Here is a 25,021-nt window from a genome sequence, read left to right on the forward strand (position 1 = left end):
GTCACAAGAGCCGCGCGCGCCCGAGAATATATTTGAATCATTAACAGGCTCCATTCTGTAGTATATTCATTCCTGCATTGTTTTATGCATCATTCATCGGTGACTTTATTACGTTTCCGATAACGTCAAATATAGGACAAACCATTCGCGTAATGGAATATTTATAGACTATCTGATTTACCCAGTTGCCCAGGTTTGCGACCCAAAATTACGCTTTAACAAAAAAATATCGAAAAATAATGAAACATCCAAAAATTGCTAAAAGTAATCCCTTTAACGCGATTGTTCCTGAGAATTGTTCTCAGAGAATTATTCTGCAAACGTGTGTCTTGAAAACGGAAGACAATCAGGATAATTGCCGCCACGCGAGGCAGACAAATTTAGAGTCCAGGGGGTGACTACCGAGTTGTGGGGTGGTTGCATTTCCGCATTTCGAGGAAACCGGCGCGGCGCGAGATCGCGCGTGTCATTTTTCACGAGCAAGCTCGCGCGAATTCGAGGCGCGAATTAATTTGCATGCACGGTGCGCCGCGCGTTTCCGTTTCCTCGCCGCTTGTCGCGCGCGCGCGTTCGCGCGACCCTCTTCCGGCGTGCTTATGGGATTGGTAATTCCGCGACGTAATTTTCTCGCCGCCTCGCGTACACGCTCCAAGTCCCAGCGCGCGCAAAAGCGTTGCTCGACAAACGGCGAAGAATAATCCGGCCGCGCGCGCGTGCACACTTCCGCTCGCGGGGGAGAGGGGAATCGCGCGATCGTCGTCGGGAGCGGTGCCGCTCTGAATTTCGTTTTAACCCCCGGCGACGACGAAAGTTTGGATTAAGTCGGCGGTATAATGCGACGAGTGCGCGGGCAATTGGACAAGTTTGGATTTGAATTATTGCCGCCGCGAGATTGCGAAAACCACCCCCGATGTTGGCCACCTGGCCGCCCCCGGGCTAACGACTATAACGCCGGCAGGCGGTTTATTCCGGGACGACGAGCGTTAAAAGTGGAGCACGACGCGGATTTGCGAGGCGCATTAAGCCACCCTCGAGTGCGGATAATCATGAAACACCGATACGACTCGACAACCCTACGATTACCCTTAAATTCCGGAACGTCATTATTCTGAAAACTCACTTAAGAATCACGAGCATCGGTGCAACAAAGAGATCGAGTCGACTTTCTCCGATCCTGATGGAATGCTTTTCACCGGGAGGGTTGCGGGAGGGTGCACAAGTGGAGGAGGAACCTCCTCGCAAAGGAGACGAGACGGGCAAAGAAGCGAACGGTCAAGCCGCCTTTTTGCGCCGGGCGAAGTCTCTTTATTACGCGAGGGAATCCGCTTTGTTTTCCGCCGACGCCTCGAGAGTCGCGAAAAAGAGAATCGCGGATGCTGTAAAAGAGGAGACGGCGCGGGGGAAAGAGAGCGCGAGGGAGAGACGGAGAAACGGCAAAGCGGAGGGCGAAAAGAAATGCAGAAGGAATGCCGTTCGCGCTCTTCGCAGTTCCCGACGGAACTTCGCGCGTCTTGATGGGAACTCGAGGAGGGCTGAAAAATGAGCACACCCGGTAAAAAGCAGAGGAAAAAGCGAGCCGCGCGCGTTATCGTGTCAGTGTGCGCCTAGCTTAGCTCCGAGGGGAAGGGAGCCGTGTCCCTCGCTGGCTCGGAGGGTGGTTTCATCCATCCGATACGCCGAAAAGGCACGATGTTACGCGCGCGGCTCGCGTATCTCCCGGCCGTGCGATAATAATTTACATCCACCTCAATTTATGTTTCATGTTTACAGTGGATTAATGGATTTGTTGGATGGGCGAAATCGCAATCATATTGCGCCGCGCATCAAAGTGCAACAGGAATATATCAGCGCAACAAACATTTAGCGAATTAAAAAAATACGCACCCTCTAGCTGTATCTAAAATTATTATTTTAACGTTCGGAAACTATTTTAGCAATGTTTTCAAAAATTATTTTTTTCGTAATTCTGCAAAATTCGAACAAGAAACGGGATCGAGCGACCGGGAAGCTTCGACGAGACGGGAAAAAAATCTAAATCGCAGGATAAGGAAACCGTGAGTGTCGCAGCGCGCTTTTCGTGTCACCGTTCCCCGAATAAGCATAGTCGGCTCTGTCATCTGATTATAATTAGACTCTCGGAGCAGGCGAGTCGGGTGGAGCAGGAGACGTTCGTACCACAGAAGCCAGACGCTGGGAAGCGGGTCCCCCATCGTGCTGGCCGCGTCGGGCTGTTTACACAGCAGGCTTCCGTGGAAACACGCGCGTGAAACCTTTCACGGCCTCGCAGCATCCACGAGCTCACGTCCATGTCATCGTCGTTGTCGTCGAAAACTCGGCCGCGTAACCCCGCGTAAAACCGTGACCCCGGCTTTTCTCTCGCGACCCGTCACAATGGCAAACGAGTCCAGATGGAGTCGACTTTCTTCTCCGTTTCCTCTTTGTGACACGCTTCACCCCCGTCGACATAAGCATAAGCAACGTCGTCGATCTAATGGACTTGGAAAACAGACAAACGCGGTTGGATCCCTCACCGCGAACAAATGCATTCCGCGTCTCTTGCATCTCTTCGGCGCGGCTCTTACGAATCCTATTTCGTTACGCGGCGAAACGTCAAAGTGCAGCTTTGACACAATCGCGGAGGAAAGCGACCGATAATATATATTCCGAAGAGGAAAGAATTTATAATCATGAAAAGAACAATTTTGTTTTATACGACAGATACGACAGACGTGGCCGGTTAGTCGACACGAAATTATAATTATAATAAAAAAACCGACCAAGTGCAATTGATCAAGTTTTGCGACACGTTTCGTGTTCGTAAAATGGAAATTTTAATCGTGATGATTTTCGGGCATTTTTCGAGACTGCAGTTGTGATTTAACATTAGCGACGATCGCTATCACTGCCAACCTTTTATATCTCGCGAGAGATGAGATTTATCCAGACGCGGCGCGTTTCCGCTTTACGACTCGCGTCGCTCGCTTCCGCGAGGGGAGTCGAACTCGCGCTAATTGCAAACCAACAAAGTAACGCGGGGTGCGCTAACTTGATTTTCGCGTGGGCACGTCTCCAATGGCGATCAAAGTTGGCCGCCACGGAGTTTTACGGGCAATCTCGTTCGCGCGACGACAGAAGTCGTCGTTGCCCGTCGCCGCAAAATATTATTAAGCGAGCCGTCCGCTTCCCCCTTTCTCTCCCCCCCCCTAGGGCCGCTATCGAAATTAATTCTACAGCGAATTAAATTACACTCAGTCAGTTAAACGTATCCCGGCTGTGTTTCATTACGGGCGTAACACGCGAGTTAATTGCGCTCGATTATTCATATGTACGAATAAACCCGCGTTTACTCGGGTAAACCCGCGCGTTGCCGCGCCATTAATGCCGCGAACACTAAGAACGTACTCGATTATCGAAACAGGTAACTCGCGCACTAATATCCCACCGCGTGGGATTTTAACGTGGATTTAGGGGGGTAGTTGCCATTTAACTCTCGCCCTGCCCAGCTAATTTCGAGCCCGTGATGTTAATTTTCCTTCTTGCGTTAATATCGCACATATTACAGGATATTACACAAATTACATTTTATTTGACATCTCGCTAAACAATTGATCATTCATACTCAAGCTATCGAGTACGTGTGACAGGGCAACAATTTTCATGCAACAATTTTCCTCCGTCGCGATCTCTCGAGTTTCATCAGATCGCGAATTCTCCGTCACGGACGTTTCCGTTTCTTGCGGTTACCGGAGCGACTGTCCCCCCGGCACATTCATACGCGGAGGGGTCGATAAATGTCACGGCGTTATCACTGACACCGGTCGGGCTGGCATTTCACCCCCGGCGGTGCGCTTTACGGCGCGGCAATACTATTCTCGCCACCGTACGCCGGATGTTTACGGGAAGGGTTGGAGGGTTTTACGGTCTCTCTCTCTTTCACTCTCTCTCTCTCTCTTGCTCTCCCCTGACGTGGAAAGGGGTTGATGCGGCCGGTCGGGCTCCATGTTTACGCGCGTCCGGAATAATCAAGGACCAGGCTCGAGCTGGTAACGAGAGTGTCGCAAAACCGCAAACGTCATTCCCGGAACGACGGTTTCTCTCTTCTCTTTGAGTTCTCTCTCTCCCTCTGCGCCCCTCCGCTCATCGAGGGATTCTTGTTTCGGGATCCGTTAATCGCCGCCTAGCTGGACAAAATGGGACCGTGAAAAGCGCGAGAGAGACTTCGGCTGTCGAAAGTGGCGAAATAAACCGCGCTTGACCGACCGGTTAATCCCGCATTTCCGTTCGTGACGCTCGTAAATCTCTCACTTCCTTTATTCGCTGACCACCTTCCCCCCGACGCCGCACGCTTCACCCTGAAATCCCACGCTGCAATCGCAATGACGATAATGAAAGCATCCCCCGCAGGCTCGTCAAGCGACATTAAGTATTTTATTATTAGGGGTGTGATTTAGTTTTGAGGGTTTTTTTTGCTCAAAAACGCATGTATTTAAATATGATAATGAATGAATACCTTAATCAAAATATTTTCCTTCCTTTTCTATAACTTTTTCCCATCTTTCTGGCAACAGATGGATTCCACCACGATAAAATCACTCTTCTTTTCAGTTGATCCATTCGGCGACGAATTTTCGCACTTCTTCCAAATTATCAAAGTGTGTATCCTCTAAAGCGTGTTGCATCCACCGGAACAAATAATAATCGCATGGAGCAATGTCCGGAGAACACGCGGGGTGCGGTAAGACTTCCCATTCGAGCTCTAACAGTGTTTGTTTCACTGATAACGCAACGTGAGGTCGAGCGTTGTCACGAAGAAGAATCACTTTCCGTCGTTTACTCGCAATTGGTGCTCGTTTTTCGTCCAATGCTTGCTTCAACTTGTACAATTGGTGTCGATAACGATCAGCCGTGACAGTCTCATGCGGATTTAACAGCTCATAGTACACTATCCCACCAAATACAGAGCATTACTTTTCAACCGTGAATATTGCGTCTCGGAGTGGATGTTGACGGTTCGCCTGGATCCACCCATGATTTTCTGCGTTTCGGATTACCAAAATAGATCCACTTTTCATCCCCAGTAACGATCCGAGACAAAAGACTTCTTTTTTTGCCTGGCGATCAACGAAATGCAAATGTTCAACCGGTTCGCAATGGCACTTTCCGATAATTCATGTCGAACCCATTTCCCTTCTTTCTGAATTTTTCCCATTTCATGTAAATGTTGTACGAGCAACATTTAATGCTCTGGCAAGTTCTGAAGTGGATTCTGTTGGATTTTCGTCCAATAATGCTTGCAAATCTGTATTTTCAAGCTTTCTTGGTTGTCCCGAGCGTTCTTTGTTCTTCACATCAGTATGACCACTTTTAAAGCGTCTAAACCAGTATTCACACGTCTTAATTGATGGGGCAGAATCACCATAAGTTTCCACAAGAATTCTATAACCGTCAGCGGCAGTTTTCTTTTGATTAAAAAACAAAAGCAACGCATGTCGAAAATGCTAAAGAGCTTTCGGAAGTTGCATTTTTACGATGATATAAACACGACTGTTATTGCGTCTATTGCTATAATGCTACTAAATGTGATGGATAATGTCAAGACTGTAAGAAACAACAGTTATCGGAAACAGCTATTGGGACAAACTGACACTACAGCCATCTGTTGCAAAACCCTCAAAACTAAATCACACTCCTAATATATTACTCCTCGTTCTCCGAATTAAATTAACCTACTCGAGAATAATACTTCTTCGCTCCATTTTAAATTGCTCACGCAATTTTTCTGAAATGCCTGACTCGCTTTGCCGTGAATCGCTCTGAATGTCTGTCAGTTACGAACAATGCGAGAATTCCAGCTGACTCTGCGAAATATCTGTTCATTTGCTGAATAAATAAACGATAATGAGCTTTACAAATCCTGAGAGGATCGCGAAATAGTTTTGAGCAATTACTTTGCTTACCGGGTGGAAAATAAGCACAGGGGTTGGTCCCGGCGATTAAAATTCGCGAAAATTATTCCGCGCGGGAGCCTAATGTCCGACAAGAGGGTCGACAATACGAACAAATCACCTCGAAACTCGGACGAAGATCGAGCGATCGTCGTCATGGAATCCTGCGTGAATTATATAAAACCCCTTTCCGCGCGCGCCGGGAGGGGGGTGAGAAAGAGCGACACCGAGGGACATTATCGGAAAGCCATTAATTAGCATTCAAGGTTCGCTGCGTGCAAGGTCGTTTCGCTAAAGGGATGAGGTACCAGGGCGAAGGTCGCCAAGGAGGAGCTACCCCTGCTGATGCTCGTCGCGACGGTTACTTTCGACTCTTCCGCCCCCGCGGACTACTTAATTAACCGCGCGGTAATTAATGATCTCTCCCCCCCCCCTCCTTCGATATCCTCGCGCGTATTTTTAAACTCGCGAGAGGACGAGAGTCTATTAACTGACTCGCTCGAGCTGCCGCCGCGAGCGGAATGGATTCACGCGGAAGATGCCTCGATAAAACGCCTGTATCATTCAGGGATATCTCGCGACGTTAATAAAATACACGCGGCGCGTAATTACAATGCAGCTTCCTTCGCGCAAAAACCCCGAGATGCCTCCCTCGTGCACCCTCCCGATCGTGCAATTAACATTTCCCGACGCGGACTCGTCGCAAACCGCCCCATTTAAATGTGAGTATGCTCGCACGACGGTGCAGCGTGTCCGATTTACGACACGAGCGCGCGGAATCTTTCATTATGGAGCTTGATGCGTTCGGCTTCGTCCCGTGAAACGTCGTTAACGCGCGGCGCGCGACATTTAATGACGTCATTAACTCCTGATGAACACTTCCGCAAACTTCAACGCTACGCTGCAACGACGCTATTGTTAATCCGCTGAACATCCGACGCAAGTGCGAATCAACGCGGTAATCAGTCGGCTGCTTTGGTAAGCAGTATTTTTTCCCTTTTCTCGCGAAGGATTATACGCCGATTATAACGGATGAAACTGTCGTGCGGTATAATTAATTTTGTTTTCCGATTACCTTCATCGGATATGTCCGATCATTTTCCTTTGTCTTTTATGCACTTTAATCGGATATTTCCGTTTGTTACTATGTAATTGGATTATCCGATTAGATAAGCCATGATATTTTTCTCAGTGTAGACGGGAGATCGCGTTTCCGGGATTAGCGCGCTCCGCGCCGCGTAAAATCGTTAAGTTTATTAGAATGTAACGAACGCGCGGAGTCACCGGGCGAGCCGCGTCATCCGAGAGACTTCAAAGGATATTTAAAGGGTTAAATTTCCCTCGTAGGACACGTGGCGTGCGCCCGAGGGACCACGCATCACGGGGATTCGATGGTCGTAGTGACAGGTTTGTGTCCCGCGGCACGGTGCTACATCCCTTTGATTAGCTAGCAACCGGGGGTTGCTGCTCCACGGGGGCGTGAAACAATATCGCGAGAACGGAGGCGAGGGCGGACGGGCGCATTCGTCTTAATTTTCCAGCCGGTAGCACGCACGAGAATCCCCGACGTCTTCCTTTTTTTCTCCCGTTCTCCCTCTGTCGGGGTATAATATCTAATTCTCCACGGTGGTGGATTGCGGTAAAAAAGGGCGGGCGCGCCGGAAACGAGACTCGCCCGATTCGGAGGCTCTTCCGGATCCGTGGAGTCGCGAGTACTTTTCATAAAGTCAACCAACAATAAAGTACCAACGGAAAGTCCCAAGACGAGAATAAATTTCAAGGTAATACTCCTAAATTGGAGTCAGATGTCGGACTATCTTTCCGCACGAAAATCACGTCGTGTTACGTCTAGGGCTGTAAATACGATCCGGATTTTCGAATATCCGGATATCCGAATAATTCGTTTATCAAAATATCCGACTACTGAAGTTCGAATCCTTGAATTATCCGGATAATTCGGATCCAGATCCGGATCTTAGTTTCCGAATATTCGAATCTATCCGAATCTGCAAATAAATCCGGATCCGAACTACCTACAATATGTAATATGCAATTACATATTTCTTTTTAAAGCAACTAAATATATATTATTTTTGCACTAATAGATTAATTTTATTATTCTAAGCACAAAAGTATTAAGGTACAATTGTGAAAAACTAAATAGTTTATCAGATATTTTATATTTTATGTCGAAATATGCCAGAATACAGTGTAAAATATCTCGTAAACTATTTTCGAAAGTTTCACATTAATACTTTTATGTGCAGAATAATTAAAGGAATCATATATATTGTTTATAACGTTAGTTACTCCGTTAAAAAAATGGCGATGATGATATGAAGTTATGACCATATGACCTTAAAAATTCAATTTTTCCAAAAATTAATTTTAGCCCCCTTCAAGCGCTACAATTTTTATCTAAAACTTTTTTTTCAAAATTGCATTGTTTACGAGATAATCGACTGTATCCAGATTTTTGGTCCACCATGTATAGAGCTATGGGCGCTGACACGCTGAAAACGTCATTATATTATTGTTGCTTATTACATTTCGAAGAAAGATAGAACGCTTTTAACGATTATTTTTCTGTTTAATTTATTGTAGATAGTCTGGATCCGGATTTATTTGCAGATTCGGATAGGTTCGAATATTCGGATACTAAGGTCCGGATCCGGATCCGAATTATCCGGATAGTTCAAGGATCCGAACTTCAGTAGTCGGATAAAAAATATCTCGGATACTCCGGATATTTTCAGCTGTAGTTACGTCACGCAAACACCCCAATAACTTAATCCCAGCCCGGGTCCTCGCCACGTAACCGTCCGAAAACGAAAGTTCCGTGAAAGCGACGCGGGACACTTGTGCGCGTGTAACTTTTACTTCTTTACGGCGGCTCGCAATCGAGCGGAGGAAGAACCGTGTCGCGGCTGTTTTTCGCGGCTAGATATGTATCTCCCGGGAGAAGATAAACGCGGCGTTACTCTCGACGCGAACTCTCGGGTAACGACTGTAGTTGCGCGACTGAGAGAGAGAGAGAGAACGGCGAGAGAGAAACGTCGAGGAAAACGGCGACAAACTTCGGTGCCGACAGAGAGGAAGAGAGAGAGACCGGAGAGGAGAGATCCGAGCACTCCGCCCGGCGTATCCGCGCGGATATGCTTGTAGTTGACGAACGAGCGAGCGAGCGTGCCCGATCTCGCAGCTTGAACCTCCGCAACCGCCAGCCCACGCAAACCGCCGATATTACTATGAGAACGGGCTCGAGAGCGCTAAATTATTCAGGAACGACGCGATTCCCGCACTCGTCGACGACGTACCACATTCACGAGATTACGCCGAGCTTTCACGCGGCCGACACGAGCTGTTCCTCTCTGACTAGCTGTCTGTCTGGCTCTCTGTCTCTGTTGGGACTCTTCGTCGGATCCTCGTCACGCGAACGAGCGGAATGATGATGACAATGGCGACGTTAAATGCGTTTTACTGATTGTAAGTGAGAATTTTGTAAGAAGGGAAACGAGGGTTGCCGAGCAACAGCGGGAGGAAAGGTAGACCCTCCTTGGCTTGCGAGATTTCCCGTTAAATTGAAATCCGTCGGAATCTAGATTTAATTTTATAAATAATTTCGAGGGAGATTCGTGATTTATTACACGTAAACGCAAGAGTGGCACGGTTAATGTGGAAAAAGAGCATGAGGAGGTATATCGGTGGACTCGCGGGATTAAAAGGGCTTTCAAGGCTTCAGGCAGCGTTATCCCTCGAGCTTAAAGAGTACGGCAAAGATAAATCGCGGCCAATCGAAGCTCCCTTTCACGAAGCTCCCTTCGAGTCGTCTCCTTAATCGGATACGCGGCAGAAGCACGTGGGATTCATTTCTCTTTCGGAAACGCTCTCGATCTCCGGCATCACCGATCATACTCGCGCTACGCCCGACGCGGCGGCCTTATTTATTACCGATAATCCCGGAATTGAATTCGGTAGGACGAGAAGAACCCTTCTTCCGATTTCTCGCGCGACACAGCGTCCGTTTTCAGCAACGCAGGATTAAGAGAAAGAGGGACCAGAGGAACAGTCCTAACACGAGGATCGACAGGAAAACCTTTTCCCACCCTCCAGCATCCGAGAGAAACGAACAGAAGCGATAGTACGTCTTCGCGCTCGTTCGACTTTCTTGTCGCTACCCCATCTTCTCCGTTTCACGAGGGAAGATAGTGACCGAGATAGTTGTATTATCTTCCCCGGGAATTTTCTGATAACCACATTTGCATATATATATGCACGTTTTGCACGCTCGGTGTCTGCGTTAACCGCGCGATTCCGAGCGATTTAATTTTACGCCGCCGCGTTCCGACGTTCTCCATCTCGAGCGGACGCATATTCTCCCCGGTAACAGCTGATGTCTCTTTCCCTCCCTCGCTTGCGGTTTTAGTACTGCATCCGCCCGAGAACGCTGTAACAAAGATGCACGCAAAAACGCCGACAAATCCCCGCGTGCGCCCCCACGTGCCCGTCGTCCCTTCGTTTCTCGATCGCGGCGAGATGCACCCTCTCCGCATTGGCCGAGCCATCGTAAAGCGTCGTCGGGTCTAAAGCAAATTTTACGGCGGGATTTCGTGTGTTCCGCGCGTTACAGCGCGCTGCTGAGCGAATGCTCGCTTCGTGCTCAGTCGTTGCGATAGGGCGAGAAATAAAGCCGACGCAGAACAGAAATATCCCATGCCATGGGGAGGCGATCGACGTTTCGTTTCACTTCGGTGGCGGTTTCCGCTCGCCCTCATTCCGGCGCGCGTGCGAAAATCCCATCGCGGCGATAAATTTCAGCGAAATGTGAGCCTCTTAATTTCTCCCCGCAAAAGCACCGAAACGTCGATCTCGATCATTCCTCCCCGTGACAAAACCGCTCCGCGAGGGATGGCTTCGCCGGGAAACGGAATAGTACGATAAATCCGCCGGAGTTCATCTCTTGCATTTTGAATCGACGAAAGCTGGCTTGTTTGCATAGCATCGAAATTAAAAATCAAATCGAACACGAATTGTTAAATTCGACACGATGCATTTTCGCTTTTCCGCGCGCAACGTATTCGCCGTTATTAACCGCGATATAATTCGATCAGTTTGTCGTCCGGTTTCGACGAGGGAGAAGGAGCAAGGTGAGAAAAGTTCTCTTTCAATTGCAGTCTAATCGGAGATCGGTATTCAGCAGTGTTGCGTGTACACATGCATACGGTGGAGCGTGCTCGCGCACAGAGAACGTGCGGCGCCGACAGAACTCGCGGCGTGTACATTCCAAATTTGATCGCCGAAAGTGGACCATTATTGGTATTGCAACCGCGTGTTTCAATATTGTGCCGCCGCGATTAAATATTTAACGTCAAACGGCAAATAAAATATCGAACGCCGTACCTGACCGGCCGAAAATATCCCCGCGCTTAATCCCTTCGAGATATTTCGATGCTCAAACAGCATCCGCGCGCGCCGTGCCGCGCCGATAAACAAATAAGCAGCGAAATAGAGCGGCGCGCGCGGATTCCCGAGCGACGGATAATTGTCGAGTTAATCAAAAATTAATTTATACCCATTATGCGGGGCCCGATTATTACAGCGCGCGATTCCGAATGACAGTTATCGCGAGCTCGTTAAGCGCGGCGGTTAGTCGGCTAATGCTGAAACAGGGATTACAGAATCAAATTTAACACGTGCCCATTATACGAAGAATCGCGGCGTTTAATACTCGCGGTGGAATATCCGATAATTAGCCCTCACGCAATTATTTTCCATACGGACGACACCTTACCAGCCAATAGTACAATAGAATAATCACGCGCGGTAGCATCTCCCCCGCGTTCTCCGCTGAGAAATATTAAATTAAGGGGGGAGCCTGCTTTAGAACGTTGAAAATAAGGTATAATTTTACGAATTTTTTTGGAGAAACTATACAGCGGATCATTATAAAACTTTGATGCATTTATTAGTACATGTTTAAAGATAACAAAAATTATTTTTTGATTTGAATATATCGCCTGTAGAGGTCGTCCTGGAGGCATTGTAAATTGGTGAGCATTCTCCTGCCTCCAAATTTCATCCAAACTGAAAAATTGAAATATTTTCTCGTTATTTATGAATTCCCATCGTCGATGAACCTTTAATATTCATAAAAACATTAAGTTAAACAATTATTTTTGCATGAAAAAGTTCAACAACTTTGCCTAAAAATCGTACTTTTGTGTTCTAAGCTCCACCATTTTGGCACTTTTCAACTTTTTTCTTCTCTCTTTGGTTCATCGACGATGGGCATTCATAAATAACGAGAACATATTTCAATTTTTCAGTTTAGACGAAATTTGGAGGCAGGAGAATGCTCACCAATTTACAATGCCGGCGACGCGGCTGCACTAAGATTTCTCCAGGACGAACTCTACAAGCGATATATTCAAATAAAAAAATAATTTTTTTTATCTTTAAACATGTACTAATAAATGCATCAAAGTTTTATAATGATCCGCTGTATAGTTTCTCCAAAAACAATTCGTAAAATATACCTTATTTTCAGCGTTCTAAAGCAGGCTCCCCCCTTAAGGGAGCGTCGCTCGCCGCGAGTGGACGGTTAATAATTAACCGGGATCTTGTCCGTCTCCCCGTCGTTTTCCCCGAAATCAATCGCGAGCCGCAATACTTTCCCCATGAACGCGCCGCGCCGCAGGGGTGGTTTCGCGCCCACGCGGACAATCGGACGCGACGCGGGAATGAGGGGGTGCATGCGCGTGCGGGGGTGTATTTAATGCCGTAAAGGGCAGCGTTCTGCACGCGCCGTAATATCCGTCGCCGTTGCCGTTCCTAGAGGAATCCCTCCTGTTCGCCTAAAATCTGCCCTTCTGCCGGAAGTTGCACGGAAAAGCCGCGCGCGCCCACGCACCCCCGCGTTGCAACCCTTTCTCTCCTCCCTCCCCCCCGCGTACGCCACGTTCGGTCGCGTGGCGGACCCCCAGGGCGGCGGAATTGTTTTTGATATTCGAAATGGAACGAATCCCGGCGTCGTGCTCCGTCGAGCGCGCAGCGCGAAACGAGCGCGAGCTATTCACCCCTTTTCCCTTTACGTTCGGTCGGCCTTTCGCCAAGTTACGCGTGTGCAGATGCACCACCGCGAGATAGTGATGTCGGCTGGGGAGGCTTTCAGTAAATTATTAGATAGATAAAGGATGGAGGGAGATAAACGAGGGAGAGATAGGGTAGAAACGTACGAGGTAGAATCGAGATTCGAGGAAACACTGAAATCGATTCGCTCCAAAAGATATTCGTGAACGTTTGATGGTCTATGAGAATCGTAAGCCACAACAAATCGGTACATTTTCAGTACGGCACGCGACATTATCGCAGATGGACACTGTTTGACGTTTTTGCAGAGTCATAATTTTTGTTAATTAACGCGACGCCGATTTATTAAGCTCGCGGGCGAGCTTTCCATTTGCAGATCGTTCACGAGCGTTTCGCCGCTCGTTTCTCTTTTGACGAGCGAATTTATAATACAATATTTCCTGTCCCGAATATGCATATGCGATCGCTCTTGACCCAGCTTTTTGGCGTGCAGATAAATTGAATGATTACGGAGGCGCGATCCTCGCCCGCGAAACAAAGCTGACGAGGCAGGAAATTAAAAAAAATTCTCCGGGAAAAGTGTGTCACCGCGAGTGTGCGGTGCATGGCGAAATACGACGCGAAAAAGATTGCATCTCGCCGTCGCGTCGTCGTTCGTTCGTTCGTACATTCGTTTGCGCGTATGTACACGTATTTGCACGCGCGGCCAAGAAATAAATGCTCGGATGAAATTTTCATTCGAAAGAATTCGTTACACCGCGCGCACGCGTGCACGAAATTAGGTGGCTTTAATATTTCCCAATTTGCTCGCGCGCAATATTTACGGCCGCGTAAATGAATCGCGCCCGTAAATCAATTTGCGATGCCGACGCCCGGACATTTTTCGTACGAGTGCGCCCGTGTATTAACGATTCAAATGATATCGCCACTCCGACGTCAGTCATGTCATTACACCCTCAGAAAGGATTTTTGATAACAAGACGAAAAATATTCTTCACTAATTTAATCGTATTACAAGTATAAAAAATATGAAAATAAAACAATTTTTAATTTAAATCAGTAATTTCTATTCTTCTCTCTCGAATTAAATAAGATTGTCTTACTGTCTTCAGACAAGAGTAACATGTACACATTTATGCTTATATATTCTTGTATGTAGAATAATTTGATATTAGTACCACTTTATAGTAGGCTTTGTCGATGTCGACGCATCATTTTCTCACAGTCGCTCGTCGACTCGGCGCTTCTGCGTCCTTTATTCCGATAAAACGGCTAATATTTATGTGTTGCAATCGAAAATCGGGAAAGTGTTTCTGTTATTTACAATGCAAGAAATATTAAAAGATATGGAAATGTAAGTAAGTATATACAATATACTTACTTGAGAAATAAGATTCGAGATAAGACATTTCCATATCTTTTGCACTTATTCATTGTAAATAACAGAAACACTTTCCCGATTTTCGATTGCAACACATAAATATTGGCCGTTTTGTGCAGATTCTACAAATTCTCTTAGAAGAATAGAATAAGATGTCTTTTAGATCTGACAATATTGTGAAATCAAGAATATTTTGAACTTGCTAGAAATTTGTATCTAAATCCTTCTGAGAAAATGAATGAGATAGCACCAAGATTATTTAAATCTAGATTTTCGAATTTTCTATTCAAGATTAAAATATGCTTCTTTTCAATAATAAATATGATTGTCGCTATAGCGATCTTATTTTATGATAGATTAAAGAGTAATAGCATTAAGTCCAGAAATCTTTTCTGTGAGTGTAATTATATCTCTCGCCACCCTGTTCAACCCTAACAAAATTCCGAGACCCCGTAATAGCGCGAGTCTATCGGCTCGATGAGACTGCATCATTTTTATGATCGGACCAATTCTCGTGCGCGCGATTCTCGATGGACGCGACGGACAATAAATGCAACGCGTCCATGATGATCAACAATTACAAGAGACGTGACGTTTTGTAATAGAGGCTCGACAATGCGCACAAATGATCACTGTAACTCGTGTTGAACTACTCTCGAGCGCACTCGAGCGCGAGGAGAAATTTCGGTCGGCCAAGACAAATGCGTCGTCCTCCTTGATTCTATCCCCGCTGGAAAATTACGTGTTGCGCGTAATGAACGTTAGAGCCGGTGGCATTGTTCACGGGGGATTACAGCCGGAACCGCGAGATTCTCTTTTCCGCGGTGCCGGGGACACCGTTGTGGTTTCCTGCTCGTTTCCTCCGAGCGGAAAGAGGACGCCGGTCCACTCGTTTCATGGATCAACTCCGGAATTTATCGGCAATAACAAAAAAGTAGGGAAAGAGAGGGAGAGAGACGAAGAATAAGATCAAGAGCACGTGGCCTGTCAAGATTTAAGAGAAGCTTCTGTTCGATGATCGTTTATGCGTCCGCCTGCTACGTTATAAACAGAACTTCTCAAAGACGCGATTAGAGCCGAATTAAGGCAGTCGAGCAATTTCAAGCGTGAGGAAATTGCAGCGGGCGAGAATATACGCGCTGTGTATCTCGCACGAAGGCGTGAATCATCGCCGCGCGGTCTTTCGTGAGATTATCGCGGCTTTACGTGGTACCGGATATCGTTAAAATCGCGAATGACGACGCCTCGGCCCGGCGAGGATTGCGAACGCGGAGCGGAATGATTTGCATGACGTCGAAGTTAATGTAAATCGATCGCGCGCCGGCTCGTCCGTGGATCGAGTTACCCGCGTAGGTGGTCCGACGCGCGATATTCACCATTTTTTTTCTTCCTTTTTTTATCCATCGCGCGATGCACGCGACGCGATGGAAAACGATCCGGCGAAATTACTTTGCAAAATTAGCACTCCCACTTTACGGGGAATGATATCGATGTTAATATTAACGGAGTATCAACTATCCGCGCCGGAGCTAGCGTTACCTCCATCGCTCGATGTCCTTTGAAACGATTCTGAAAATTTGTCTCTTTGAGCTCGGAAGAGAGCGTTCCGCATTTTTATACATATAGATTTTTTTCGAAGAACGCGGCGATATGAAAGGAGCGTCTCGTGAAATTGAAGGGGGAATGATTCACAGATGGCACCCTTTTCCTTCAAGCGACACCTGAGCGATCGTCAAAGACGTCATTAGGAAGAAAAGGGATCGCGGCACTGCGGTATTCACCCCTTAATCCGTGAGACGGTAGATATTAGACGTGCGATCGAGGGGGAGCCGCCGAATTTTCGGCAAAGTCCCACTGAGAATTCGCTCCGCCTCGAGTGGACATTGATCTCAAAGAATTCCCGTGAAACCCGGAAACGGACGGTACCGAGCGTCATTTGACACTCGAGAAGCCGTCTCCGAACGAGGTGAACAGGAAAAGAATCAAACCGATCGCTGCAAGCTATTAAAATACTCCATTGCAGCACAAGAGTACAAAGGGAGTTCCGGCGAGCACGCTGAAGATAATGACGATCAATTCTCGACGCGGCCGCCTTCGTCGGAAATTTTTCCCGAGTCGCGAGTCCGTCTCGAGAGCAGTTTTACAGCGACGAGCTGAAAAAGAGCGATGGAAATGACGGCCATCAATATTCATATTCCCAGGAGAATTACTCCGCTACGTTATTCGCGCGTGTATCGCTTTGCAGTTACGAGCGGATAAAACGCGCGCGCTGTCGGCTCCGACACATCGCTAATACGCATCCCCGGTCCGCCCACGTTCACGCGCGCGCGCGTATCGTGTCGCATTAATTACGGCGCGTTATTCGCCGCAGACCGACGCGGATAAGGAACTTTTCATCGAGCGATCCGAAGGTGGAGGAGCGTGTGGGAGAGCCTCGGTGGGCGTCGCTCGATAATAAATGTAATCCGAGGAAGGAAAAGGCGGTTCCGAGTCGCGGTGAGGGATCCCTCTCGCCCTTTTTATTTTTTTTTACTTCCCCTAAGCGAATCCGGATTCCTTCCGCTCGAATCCGCCTTGGCATCCTCCTCGCGACATCCGAGAAGCCGCCAAAGGGATCATTAGGGACAACGACGAGGGACGTGATCCACCGCTCTCGGATGATGCACCGCTCTCGCGTGCTCTGTCCTTAACCCTACGGCACCTCGGTGCCATTCCCGGGAGGTAAAGCACGAGGTCGGCTTTAAGGGTGCTTCTAAGTTACACGGGATGTACAGGGTGTCTGAGAATTACCGGTGTACCTCTGAAGGCGGTACGTCTAGGAATAATCTGAGAGGTGAAGATCCTTTAAACGGATTTCCTTTCCCGGAAATTTAAGAGGATCCTGGAGCGATCGCTGAACCCCGACGAGAAAGCGCCAACATTTAGATGGAACTAAAGGAATCGTGATTAACATTACCGACATATGTCGGGAAGACGTGATAAATTATAAAAAAACTGTTTCTTTATTTTCTTGTTTTTATTTGAAAAAAGGTACAAAATTCTGACTACTTGCAATGTCGAGTGCTTGGAATGCAAGCTAGTCTTCGAACATTATTTCGGTAATGTGGTATGCGATAGAGCAATGATACATGATGAATATTTGAGACGTGCAAATTAAAAGTGCTCGGCCATTCCCGCAGGAGGGAGGCCTGATGTTCTTATCGTGACGGTGATTTTATCCTCGTTTAAGTCGGAAACGACGCCGATAAGGGACGATCGATCTTACGCGGAGCAAAGTTAGGCAGCGCCGCGCGGATCGTGGCCAAGGGAAAGTCGCTGATGATTCACGTTAAGCACCGGGCTAACTCGGGTTATCCACTTACGCATGAATTAGGCGGGGCCGCCGGGACGCGTTAAGGGTGGAACCGAGCCGTGGAAACCGCACACCTCCTTGAAGGGAAAGTTTCTCCGTCTCCTCATCATCGCCGCGCGGAGAAATCTCGTTGCCGGCGAACTTTCGGGACTAATCGCTATCGCGCGCCATCCGGTTGTCCGCAATCACTTTTGTCCGTCTTCTCCCCGCGCGTCCCGCTGCCACCCTCGCATCATTCCATAGAAATGACTGATTCGTCGTACGTGATCGACCGACGCCGTCTCCCCGGCAATTTCGTCACGGACGCCTTCACGTCTCCTCGGCCCTTTTCCCACCCTTTTATCTCCTTTATCTCTCCTTAGGGCGCCCGAAGGTCGAGGACCTCCCCCTGCGGGCAGAGTACGCCCCCGCGGGCGCGGTAATTCGACCTGAGTGAAGGTTCAATGGGGGTTTATCCATTTACGCGCGGGATGCCGAGGATATTTCGGCGTCGGAACGTGCGGTCGTTAACGTATTAATGGCGACGAGATATCTCTTTCTCCAGAATGCTGGAATTCCTTAGAAACGAACCGTTCACCTAACAACTTCCACGCCAAGTTCTTCTCCCTCGAAGGAAATAATTCGTAGAAAAAATAATTCGCGTAAGGATGTCAAGAATCTCTCTCCGCGAAGAAAGACCTCGACGACGTCGGGGTTTAACCGCGTCGTCTCCTCGTTCCTTTCCCGGCATCCTGCAGCCGATGAATCCTCGCGATCACCGATCGATTCGATCGAGCGGTTGCCAGCCAGCAAGCGAACGAGCGAGCGACGCGATTGATCGAGTTACGGGGGCGACTGAAGGATCCGCGATCTCGTTTGTCGAGAACCCGTGGACGGGGAACGTGGGTTCGCTTTTACGCGGAAAAATCTGTGTCATTCGTTTAACGGAGCCGCGCTCCGGCTTCCGGCGCTGCAGCCGGGATTGCAGCGCGCGATTCGATTCGCTTCTCCACGGCCGAATTAATTTTATCCCCCGCTTATCAAGTTGCACGCGTGCTTTAAGACGATTCTCTCCGGAAGAGCGCTCGCCCGAGGAGGAGCTCCGGAAAAGTCTCAGCGTTGTTGTTGATAGGAGAGCGATCGCTTTCGTGATCTTTTTCTTGCGCTACCTCTCGCCACCCGAGAGGGTGATTTATCTGGTTCGAAATTCGAGCTTGCCAGCGCGGTAATCTAGAATCTATCCGCTTGAGAAGTCAACGCGATCAACAAAATTGAGAGTACGTACGATACGAGCAGGGATCGGCATCAACGATATTTTCAGTAATATTTTCAGCTTTGATTAACAATTATTTTGATAATCAATAATCAACTTCGAGAAATTTATTATTAATTGATTATATACAGAAAAAAATTAATTCAACGCAATATTTTTCTAATAAAATTAGTTGAAGTAGGATTTTTTATGACTGATAAAAAAATAATTTAAATAGTGAAATATTGCGTTAATTTCATTTTTTCTGTATGGAATTGGTGCTGCACGCTGATAACTACTTAAATAATCAAGAAAATAATCCAGAAAAAAATCAACTAAATAATCAAGGAACATCTGACACCGATTACTGAGTGATGAAATAATTGCAAAATTTTTCGGTCTGATTACTGATTAATCAAGTAATTAAAATTATTACGTTCTGATTGCTGATTAATCAAGTAACAAAAATATTTTATACTATAATTACTGATTAATCGAATAATTAAAAATTTTTTCACTTTGATTACTGATTAATCGAGTAATTGAGAAATTGTTCTTTTTGATTACTGATTAACCGAGCAATTGAAAAATTGCTTATCTTGATTACTGATTAATCAATTAATCGGGAATTATTGTTTCCTGTTAAATAAATAATTAAATACTCAAGTAATATTAATTTATTATTAATATTTTGCCGATCCCTGGATACGAGTAACTGCTAGTTGTTATTAAAACTGTATTGTAAATAATAAATTTAATACACGATAGTACACAGAGTTCAGAACAATCTGAACAAACGACGAAACAAATTATAATTTATTGTGGAAACCGACGCAACGTTTGCATAAAAGCGTCTCGCATCCGTGTCAAGGATTTATTGTACGTAATGTCGGCGATATCGGCAAAGCCTTTGTTTTACGTCATGGGGATTCCAGCGCAGATCCCATTACATCATACATCAGGGAACGCGAATACGTTTCCCATCGCGCGTTACGATCATGGCCGGCCGGGATGGCCGTTTCATTGGTTGCCAGTGGTCTCGATCGTGCGTTCCGGCACGTAGCTTTGCCATCACGGCGAAATTCGGCCGTCCGGGCAAGCATGCCCGCCATGGAGATTGTCGCAAGTACGGCGAACCAGCGTGTGCTTAACGGAGCTTAACCGGGGCTTACGATCGGCCATCTCAAAGGCCCGGATACCGCGAAAGCGTGTCGCTTCCAGGGAAGTTCTAAAACCGCCATTCGGTGCATTCGTCGATCTTTGAGCGCGGGAGCACTGCTGGTTGCAATCTTGCATATTTTTTTTCTACAAAACCGCACGACCACGAGGCTTCCCGCAACCGGAATAACGTATGCTTTCTGCGAGGAATGGAACGGTGAGACCATCGCGGAGAGACGCATGAGAGAAAATTCGACAAGCTAAATCGAACGGCGGAGCGCGATCGTAACTTTTGATGAATTTATTTCCGCGAATGAACGATTGTTCATCCAGCTTTATCGCGGAGCGTGTTGCCCGACGAATACGATGATTGCAATAATTTCAAGCGAAACGGTCGAATTGACCGGACTTGTCGATATTTCAAGGACGATTTATTGAACCGAATAAAAAGCGAGGACCGAAGAGCGGAAGAGACGTGTGCATCGCGCGCGTGCATCGGTTTTATCAAATGTGACCGACGAGGTCGTTGGCGTCGTTAAGATACACGCATATCGATCGTGATCCCGCGGGGATTAACTCGTTGATTGCGCGAACGGCGAGGGCTCGTAACGAATCGTTACACGCGACGTGGACACGTGAATTCCCTGCCGCCTGCCTGCGCACCAGTAACGCATGCAAATTCCTGGACAAATGCGTAATTAGCGTGTCCTGGACCGGTCCTGGCCAGGTTACGGCGAAATACGAATGGGCAGAGAAACGGGGGAGCCGGAAAGATCGAAAGAATAGCGACCAATGAAATTTATATCGCGCCGAAATTTTCGAGAACGTGTATTAAATACACATATAAAAATAACATTATGCGAATATAATAGCAACATGCATTAATCGATGCTATTATATCATATTTCATAATAATTTAATGGAGGATGTAGTATCCTCCATTAAATTATTATGACGTAATCAGAAATACGACCCGTTAATTGATTGAGCTGAGAAAATCTGTTGAACGAATTTACATAAAGAATTTATGCCTCAATTATGATACATACGAGATGCAACGAAAGCGATGTTAACGGAAGCTGGAGAACGCGATCGGGAAGCAGCGACGAGAAAAGAGGGGCGAGGGAGAGAGAAAGAGGAAGAGCGAGAGAGAAAGGAGCAGAGCGAGCTAAATCAACGAGATGATTTTCGATTCAGCGGCAACACATTCCGCCACCCTCTTCCCTATGCATTTCTACCTGTCTCGCAGTCTCATCTCCCGCTATTGTTGCCCCCCGCGGTTTATGCTAATGCCCGTGCCACTGAATTTAACGTCTCTCGCGTGCACGCTCGTTTGCGTTTCGTGCGTCACACGGCGCATATATACGGTATCAACTCCGCGGGGGTTCGCAATCGAGTGCGACCACGAGTGCTCGGCGAATATACATCCGGATCGATAATGTATCGCGGTTATTATATTTACAGCGGGACACTGCCGCACGCATTATTGTTACATCGGGATCATTGTTTAATAGCAACGACTGCCCGCCATTGTAACATCGAACGGCGCAGAATGCGGAAACGCGTAACGGGTTGCAGATTGGATGTTATTATGCATCCCTCTCGCGCAATCAACGAATTTACAAGTCTCCTTCTCTGCTGTCCGCTCCTCACGGTCGTCGTACGCTTTGTTTCTTTCACATATCCCGTTCTTTTCGCATCCCTTTCGCTTGGGTATGCATATGTAAAATTTTTTATACATGAGATATATCACCGGAACCCTAGTTTTATCCGCGCTGCCCCCTGACACCCTCCTTTCACTATTCGCGGCTGGTTCCAGCGAGATAATCATCGGTATTCTTTCAGACTTTTTACTGCGCTAACAAGCATTGTGCGAGAAAAGAAACAAAGGAATAATCTGCGGAGCATCGCGACCACCCGAGTTCCCCTCCCCAAGTGTTCGAATTCGTAACGTTTTCGCGACGTGTGTTACTCGTGCGTGCGCGCATCTCCATTCGCACACACGTGCACACACGAGAGTACACACCCCTCCGGTAACGTAATATGAATACACGTTTCTCTGCACTCAGGCCGCGAGATCGCATTACGCGATATCGATTACATCCAGTACCGAAGGGAATCTCCTTTTTCAGCCGCTTCACCCGCGCTCGCTTGTCCAACCCCGTGCACCCCCCTTTCTCTTTCTCCGTCTGCGTTCCCCTTGAGGTTCGCGTCGCCCCCTTTTTCCGTGCACCAGACCGAGCTTCGTTAACGACCGCACGCTAATTAATCGGAGCGTCGCCGAATCGAGATGCCGGCCGATATTGTTGCAACGCCGCGCGAATCAAGGGAGGTCCGAGCAGCTCACGATAACGCGAGCGAGGCACTTTTGCCTCACCGACTCGAGATCGGTCTCGAGATACCGCTGCAACGCGCGGTCCCGCGCCGCATCCGCCCCCGCACATGTGCGCGCGCGGTCGATTAGAGCGACGATTGTGTGTACAAGCCTCCGGAGAGAACGTTGTCCGAAAATCCGAGATAATCTTACGAGTCCTGAGGGTTCGCGAAGGGTTCCCGACACGTCCCGGTGCTTAATTATTAGGGGTGTGATTTAGTTTTGAGGGTTTTTTTGCTCAAAAACGCATGTATTTAAATATGATAATGAATGAATACCTTAATCAAAATATTTTCCTTCCTTTTCTATAACTTTTTCCCATCTTTCTGGCAAGAGATCGATTCCACCACGATAAAATCACTCTTCTTTTCAGTTGATCCATTCGGCGACGAATTTTCGCACTTCTTCCAAATTATCAAAGTGTGTATCCTCTAAAGCGTGTTGCATCCACCGGAACAAATAATAATCGCATGGAGCAATGTCCGGAGAACACGCGGGGTGCGGTAAGACTTCCCATTCGAGCTCTAACAGTGTTTGTTTCACTGATAACGCAACGTGAGGTCGAGCGTTGTCACGAAGAAGAATCACTTTCCGTCGTTTACTCGCAATTGGTGCTCGTTTTTCGTCCAATACTTGCTTCAACTTGTACAATTGGTGTCGATAACGATCAGCCGTGACAGTCTCATGCGGATTTAACAGCTCATAGTACACTATCCCACCAAATACAGAGCATCACTTTTCAACCGTGAATATTGCGTCTCGGAGTGGATGTTGATAGTTCGCCTGGATCCACCCATGATTTTCTGCGTTTCGGATTATCAAAATAGATCCACTTTTCATCCCCAGTAACGATCCGAGACAAAAGACTCTTCTTTTGTTGCCTGGCGATCAACGAAATGCAAATGTTCAACCGGTTCGCAATGGCACTTTCCGATAATTCATGTCGAACTCATTTCCCTTCTTTCTGAATTTTTCCCATTTCATGTAAATGTTGTACGAGCAACATTTAATGCTCTGGCAAGTTCTGAAGTGGATTCTGTTGGATTTTCGTGCAATAATGCTTGCAAATCTGCATTTTCAAGCTTTCTAGGTTGTCCCGAGCGTTCTTTGTCCTTCACATCAGTATGACCACTTTTAAAGCGTCTAAACCAGTATTCATACGTCTTAATTGATGGGGCAGAATCACCATAAGTTTCCACAAGAATTCTATAACCGTCAGCGGCAGTTTTCTTTTGATTAAAAAACAAAAGCAACGCATGTCGAAAATGCTAAAGAGCTTTCGGAAGTTGCATTTTTACGATGATATAAACACGACTGTTATTGCATCTATTGCTATAATGCTACTAAATGGCATGGATAATGTCAAAATCGAAGCCTCGGCCCTTAATTAAATCTCTTAATTAGATCTTTGTCTGTGCGTTTCGCGGCGTTTGCCTCCTCGCATCGCGTTTCACGCTGCGCCGGTATTTCCGCTGCGAATTCCGCGTCGACGACCAACGAAAACTTTGTGTCTCTCTCTCTCTCTCTCTCTCTTTCTCTCTACGGTTCTCCACTTCCTTTTTTATTCGACGACGGGCAATTTCAACGAGAGCAGATGACGTCTATCCAATAATGCACACATCGCCTAGTCGGTCGGAGCGCGATAGGCAACCGTCGATGCCGAAGAACAGTAGCTGCTCGCTGATCCATAAACAATTCCACGATGTTATCGCCACCCCGCGCGATAGCGGAGGGAATCCTCGAACGAGGATCGATCGATCTCGCGCTCCACTCCGCGCCCCCGTTACGTAACGCCCGGTGTGCGTACCGAACAGGCCCCGTTTAATTGATATGTCGATGGCCGATCGGAGAACCGATATCTCTCTCAACTACATCTGATAGCGCAGCGGGACGGAAATACACCGCGTGTATTTTATAAATAACTGGACCCCGCGGTCCAAGTTACGCCCCCGATTTGCCGAGAGGAAAAACAAAAAAAGGGCGCAAACCGTGGACGCGCTTGTTTTTAATCGCAAAAAATCTCGCAAAAGGCAATTTTGTAAAATCTCATTTCCCAGATTGTATCGCGCTGCGCGTTACTACCCCGGCAGATTTCGCTGGGTATCGGTAAAATTTTTAATATAAATCTCCGATAAATTATCGCGCGGCGAGGAGGGAGGGAGCCAGCTCGGTTTCGAATTCATCGGTAAAACCTACCTTCCACAGAAAAAAATCTGATTGGACTGCCCGTGTACGCGTACGGGGCAGGAAGACACGACGAGCCTATCGTCGCGGTGCATCCCTCTCGCCGAGGGCAGCCGCTAACCCGCTCCCGCAATCAGGGAACTTTCACCCTCCCTTACGATGCAGTTCCGTTCGATTACGATCGTTGTTACGTTCATTGCGCGCCCGCGCGCGCGGTTTTCCACGAGGAGCCCATTAATTGGATCTGGTGTCGGGTTACCCGGCTTCGATTCCGCCCGAATCCCGGAATCTCGTACGTGCTGCCTAA

General features: G+C 47.4%; 1 protein-coding gene across 1 annotated transcript in view; it reads left to right on the forward strand.

Moving 5' to 3' along the window:
- Positions 1 to 25,021, forward strand: part of LOC105278796 — a 398,031-nt gene that overhangs the window by 318,278 nt on the left and 54,732 nt on the right. The gene's annotated exons all lie outside the window — the stretch shown is intronic.

Source organism: Ooceraea biroi, chromosome 12, assembly GCF_003672135.1.
Source record: "Ooceraea biroi isolate clonal line C1 chromosome 12, Obir_v5.4, whole genome shotgun sequence".
Taxonomy (NCBI): domain Eukaryota; kingdom Metazoa; phylum Arthropoda; class Insecta; order Hymenoptera; family Formicidae; genus Ooceraea; species Ooceraea biroi.